Genomic DNA, 7,172 nt, shown 5'->3' with positions numbered 1-7,172 from the left:
CTAACAGAGTACGACCAGAACTTGAACAGAAGGAAGGATTTTCCTGCCACATCACGGTAAGTACTTACAATTACTATAAATCCCCATCCTTCCATAAATATTAGAAACTTTATTTGAATTGACTGACAACCCCTAATATCATTTAATTACCTTTTCATCCTCTAAATAATAAGAAATCCTCTGTCAAGCATTAGGCTGACAGTTTCCAGTCAGTCAACTTTAATCTATTATCCTACTATTATTTAAAACACACCCATAATATCAATACTAAGTAAGATTTATAAATTCCATGCAAAATATACACTACTGTTGTCATTTGAACCTGACTTAATCTTGCAACACTTTGCTCTTTTTCCCGAAAATCCATCGTTGCCGAGCGCTTATGGTGCTCCTGGCGACTCCCTCCCTTTTTCCTAAATTCTGAATATAATCCTTAAACCTCGTTGCCGAGCGCTTACGGTGCCCTGGCGACCTTCTCCTTTCTTTTTGAATTCTTTATATAACCCTTAAACCTAGTTGCCGAGCGCTGATTACGGTGCCCTGGCAACATTTGACCTCTTTTCTAAACCTTCTCTTTTATCAGAAATTTAGAGTCATAATATAATCAAGTATTGATAAATAAAAGACCTTATTCTTTAGACAATTCTCATAATAAATTAATTCGATCTAACTAACTCTCTATTATTTAGTGTCCACAATTTGTTAACTATCCTTAATTTCTATTATAATGTTCCTTTTCAAATCTTAATTCTCTAACTCTTACGGTTTCTAATTAATATATATATATATATCTTAAGTAACAAGCCCCTTGCATATGGTGAACCCGCAATACAAGCGGACTTGCCATAAAACGCAACCATAATCGATATCTTTCTTTTATTATAATATTAAAATTCTATTCTTTAAACCTGATTAACCTTCGAATTACATATACCTAGTTGCGTCCATATCCCTAAAATACCTAGTGAAACTTCCTAGTAACCAACTAGTTCCGCGCCTACATCATTCCCCTAGATCCACTAGATTAGTCCTAGCTCTCGGCGTCCCTGGAATATAGCCGGTGAAAGCAGGTTGCCCTATAAAAGTAGAGAGCAACATTTTCTCACTAACTGAGGTATAGAGAGAGAAAGAGCGTCGCTGAGACGTAACATTAAATTTTGGTGGCAGCGGTGGGAGTGCCAAAAGGACTAACAAGGATCTTCTCGAGGGAAAAAGATTTCGGAATTAATCCTTTTCTTTTAAAAAGAAAATAATTTATATACAAATATATATATTTTTAACTTAAAGACCGATGTTTATATAACTTGAAATTCACCTAAGGTTCGTCGCTGTACAGCGAGGCATAGTATTGTCGCTGACGAAGAGTGTGGCAACAAATACTATTGCTGCTGAAAGCGTGACAACAAAACAATTGTCGCTGACGAAGAGTGTGGCAACAGTTGTAATTGTCGCTGCCGAAAAGGTGTGGCGTAGTATTGTCGCTGACGAAGAGTGTGGCAACAAGTACTATCGCTGCCGAAAAAGTGTAGCAACAAACAATTGTCGCTGACGAGGAGTGTGGCAACAGTTATAATTGTCGCTGCCGGAAAACGCGGCAACGAACTGTGTTGAATTTCTGACATATTTCAATCTTTGTATAGATGCCCAAAAAGGGTGGACGTCGAGTTCAAATTAAAAGGATTAAATTCCAGATTAAAGAAGCACTTCTTTCTTCCCAAGACCCTCTTCCTCATCTTACAAAATTGCAAAACCTAATTAACAATTCAGATAACTCTAAACCTGACGATAATTTAGACAAATTTAAATCTGATGGTAATTTAGATAAATCTAATTCCGACAATAACTCAGATAAATCTAAGCTTAACGAGACTAAAAATACGAACTATAAGCTAATACCGATTGAGTTTGAATATAAATATCCTGATTATAAAACAATCGAACGAACAGATCCTCGTCGCAAAATCTATAAAATTTATGAATTATTTGGTCCAAAATAAATAAATTTAACAACGTAAGGAAAAATCTAAACCTCGAATTATATTCTTTGAACCAAAACATATACACATCTATTATAGTAACCTAAATAATTAATCATGCCTAATACACGATCCCAATGTTCTAACACTCCTTCTGAGACCAATGAAATTTTAACACAATCAGATTTAGAAACCCTTAATCAAAAATTAAATGAAAAAGAAAAGATGCTTAAAGAACATGCCAAAATGTTACAAATAAAACAGGATGAATTGAAAAACTTACAACGCGAAATCGAACAAAGTAGAAATGCTAATTCCGATAACAATCAACACGAATCAATAATAAAAAATCTGAATGAACAAATCTCTGCTTTAGTTTCATTGCCTGAACAAATGGAACAATTAAATCAACGTATTAACGACATTCAATTTTCTAATCCACCTCACAATCAACAAACAAATTATAATTCCGATTATTATTCAGCTCAAAATTTTCCTCGCAGGTCTAGCCCTGCAGATACAGCTTCCCCGATTCGCCTTAAAGATGTAGTTGATTCTATTCCTAAATATGATGGACACAAAATTTCTGTTTTTTATTTCAGTAAAATGTGTGAACGAGCCCTCGAATTAATTCCTGGTTATCATGAATATCATTTAGTACAATTAATAATTAACAAATTACAGGGACATGCTTATGCTGCTATAGAAGGTACGGAATATCATACTGTTTTCGAACTAACAAGGAAATTAAAAAGAATTTTTGGTCCTAACAAATCCGTAGACCAATATCGCGGAGAATTAGCAAACATTTATATGAAACCTAATGAAAATATATTTGATTATATAGAAAGAGTAAAAGAATTACGCGCAGCTATAATTGATGGGGAAACTAATGCCGGTGGATATATCGACGAAATTACAAAAGATAGTATTGAGCGTAGCGTAACTACAAGTTTTATTAACGGTCTCCCTTCCGATCTTTTAATCAGAGTTAAATTAGAAGGATCTTATACATTCGACGGAGCTCTAGAATCGGCAATACAACTTTCAAAAACTTTAGAAGCAGAAAACGCGCGTAAACGGACCGTACCGCTTTCTAAATCTAACATTTCCCTTCTCACTGATTTCTTAAATAAATCGGGCCCTCCTCAAGTAAGTAATTTACCGCAATATAATGAAACACAACATCCGTGAAATAATACAACTCCTTTTATAAAACCACTCATTCCCGGAATACCAGGACCTAATTATCCTGTCGGAAAAACATGTCGTTATTGCAAAAATCCTGGACATCTTATAGACGAATGTCGCAAACTCGCATATAGGCGATCTACTGAAAATAATCCATCTACTTCATATTCCAATAACCATAATAATAATCCGGGAAACGCACAGAGCGTTCCGGTAATAAACGGCGTCCGCCGGAACGACATTCAGACGGGGCGCCCTTCCCTTCCACAACAAGCGCCTGTGACTATGGCATTACCTCAAAACCAAACTCTGATTCCGTCACCCGCATTGAACGAGTAGAAGATAAAACAAAATCTAGTAGTTTACCCTCTGTTATTCTTTCGTCTCCAGATTTAAATATTAAATGTTCTTTCATGATTGACTCAGGCTCTGGAGTTAATCTCATAAAACAGCGCTTTATTAATGAAAATATAATCTTGGATAAAAATGAAACCTTAATTCTTCAAGGCATATCTTCTGAACCTATCTGTACTGTAGGTTCCGTCATCATACATTTACTCAATCTACCCACCTATTTCCATGTAGTTCCCGACACAGTTGGTTTTCCTCAAGATGGTATTTTAGGAAATATGTTTTTAAAAGAACGAATGGCTAGTATAGATTATAAAAATAAATGCTTGCATTACGATAACTCTAGTATTCCTTTTTCGGAAACAATTTATATTCATATTGGTAAACGATCTGTATCTCCATTTTATATCAATATTACTAATCCTGAAAAACAATATGGATATATACCACGTTATACACCAGCCGAAAATGTTTATTTCGGAGAAGCAATCGTCACGAACATTAAAGGCAAAGCTTATTTACCTATTTTTAATACCACTGAATGTGAATACGATATAAAAATTCCCTCTATCGAGTTACTAGATTTTGATCTCGCGGATACGCTTGAAGGATCCACGATCCGAGACGGTGTCGTTGAAGCCCGAGGGAATGAAACGACCAACGATCCTCTTATCAAAAACTCAACTCTCGATATTAATAAAGAAAATAATTCTAAATACATCACTGCAACCTTAGGGCATCCAGTGATCAATACAAACTCACTTAATCCTGAAAATAATTATATCGCCACAGCCTTAGGGACGTTAGCGATCTATAATAATCTTAACTCTTCTATTGATAACCCTTTATATTATGAAAGAAATAATAATAATATTGCCCCTGTTAATTTTCTCGACAAGGAAGCCCCCCTTGCGATCGCGCATCTGCTGTCATGCAGCTTTTACGATTGGAACATTTGAACTCCGAGGAGTCAGACAATGTTAAATCGTTGATTATTAATCATTCCGATAGATTTCATCTTCCAGACGACAGTCTTGGAGCCACTAATGCTACGCAACATTCTATACCCACAACTGACGAAATTCCTATCCATACGAAACAATACCGATTTTCCCTTGTCCACAAAGACGAAATTAATAAACAAGTTAACGAATTATTATTCAATGACTTAATCGAATATTCTACTTCTCCCTATAATTCTCCTGTGTGGATAGTGCCAAAGAAACCTGATTCTCAAGGTAATAAGCGATGGCGAATGGTCATCGATTATCGCAGCCTTAACGAAAAAACTATAGGAGACGCTTATCCTCTTCCAAATATAACTGATATTCTCGACCAATTAGGATCTGCCAAATATTTTTCTGTCCTCGACTTAGCTTCTGGTTTCCATCAAATTCCTATGGCATCTAAAGACGCTCCAAAAACCGCATTTTCAACTCCATATGGTCATTATCAATTTAAAAGAATGCCATTTGGTTTAAAAAACGCTCCTGCAACCTTTCAACGATTAATGGATAATGTCCTTTCCGGGCTGCAAGGTAACGAATTATTCGTTTATATGGATGATATAGTCATCTATGCTAGATCTTTAAAGGAACATGAAGTTAAATTTAATAAATTAATGGAAAGATTAAGAAAAGCAAATTTAAAACTACAGCCGGATAAATGCGAATTTCTTTGCCGTGAAGTAGCCTATCTCGGTCATATAATCGGAGCTGATGGAGTTAAACCTGATCCTAATAAAATAAAATCAATATCCGAATTTCCTATACCTAAAAATGAGAAAAACATTAAACAATTTTTGGGATTAGCAGGTTATTACAGACGATTTATTCCACAATTTTCTAAGACTGCCAAGCCATTAACCGATTTGTTAAAGAAAAACAATACATTTAATTGGCAACAACGTCAAACAGAAGCATTTAATATTTTAAGAAACGCATTATGTTCTGAACCGGTACTTCAATATCCTGATTTTACTAAACCCTTTGTTTTAACGACCGATGCATCCGGATATGCTATTGGAGGAGTACTCAGTCAGGGACAAATCGGAAAAGATTTACCTATCGCTTATACATCTCGCGTGTTAAATACCGCAGAACAAAATTATTCCACTATTGAGAAAGAATGTTTAGCAATAATTTATTGTATTAATCACTTTCGACCCTATCTATATGGTAAAAAATTCACAATTGTAACTGACCATAAACCTTTAGTTTGGCTCCATTCAATTAAAGACCCCTCTTCAAGATTATGGAAATGGAGAACAAAATTAGCAGAATACGAATATGAAATACAATATAAGAAGGGAAGTTTGAATAATAATGCAGACGCCTTATCCCGAAACCCACCTATAAACTACATCTACCCTTATTTACCGCTAATCCGGTCGACGAATCATCAAACGAATCAACATTTTCTTTTGAACGTAGACCTAGAAGGCCTATCTCAGACAGAGAAATGTCCTCTTCACCAATTGATTTTTCCCCGTATAATCAACAATTAGAAGATAATCAATCCGCATCTGAACAACCTAATATAACAATAGAAGAATATTTTAGCGATGACGACGAAATGGATAGATTAATTGCAAATTCAGATGAAGATAGTAATCAATATGAAGAGATAATTGACCTTAACGATGAACCTCAAAACACAGACCGAATCATCATAACCGAAAACCGCGATAGCTTATTGAAACAATCAGATAACCACGTAATTTTTATTTATTTAAATGGAACTCCTTTTGATAATGGCGCTAAAGAATATCAGGAAGCAAATACCTAATTATCAAGATCTTATGTATGAAAGGGCTAATGTAAAATCTTTAAATCACGGTAAATTAATATCACTTCCAATAAAACATAATAATCGGACAAATATAGAAATTCAAACTTTAAAAAATTGCATACGTTCTTTTTTAGATGTAATAATGGAATTACAATTAACTTCCTTCAGTATTAGTAAAACTGATAATTTCGATGATTTACCCTGGCATTATATAATAGGCCAGATTCAAGGATATTTAAGAGACTTACCAGTCCACATTACTGTTTGCAAAAACCTTGTCCGAACTCCACCTTTCGAACAACGAGAAGCTCTTATAAATGAAAATCATTCTTCAGCTCACGGTGGTCATAAAGGCATTACTAAAACATATAATCGATTAAGACCTTACTATTACTGGAAAAACATGAAAAAACACATTCAAACTTTCATTCAAAGATTTCGTCAATGTCAATTAAAGAAATTAACAAGAATAAAAATAAAACAACCCATGGTGATTACAGACACACCTGGTTCTGCATTTGATAAAGTTTCTCTTGATATAGTAGGCCCTCTTCCAATCACAAATACCGGTAACCAATATATTTTGACTATGCAAGATTTATTAACTAAATATTCAGTAGCCGTACCATTAAGAGAAGCAACTTCTTTAGCCATAGCCGATGCTCTTACTAAAAATTTTATTTGTATTTATGGCACTCCCAAAGCTATTCTTACTGACCAAGGAACTAATTTCCTCTCCGCTAATGCGTAACTTAACAAAAAAGTTTAATATCCAACATTTTAAAACTACTGCTTATCATCCACAATCCAACGGTTCAATTGAGAGATCACATCACGTACTAACTGAATATTTAAAAACCCAAG

Source organism: Cataglyphis hispanica, chromosome 12 (assembly GCF_021464435.1).
Source record: "Cataglyphis hispanica isolate Lineage 1 chromosome 12, ULB_Chis1_1.0, whole genome shotgun sequence".
Lineage (NCBI taxonomy): Eukaryota > Metazoa > Arthropoda > Insecta > Hymenoptera > Formicidae > Cataglyphis > Cataglyphis hispanica.
This window is presented reverse-complemented; position numbering follows the sequence as displayed.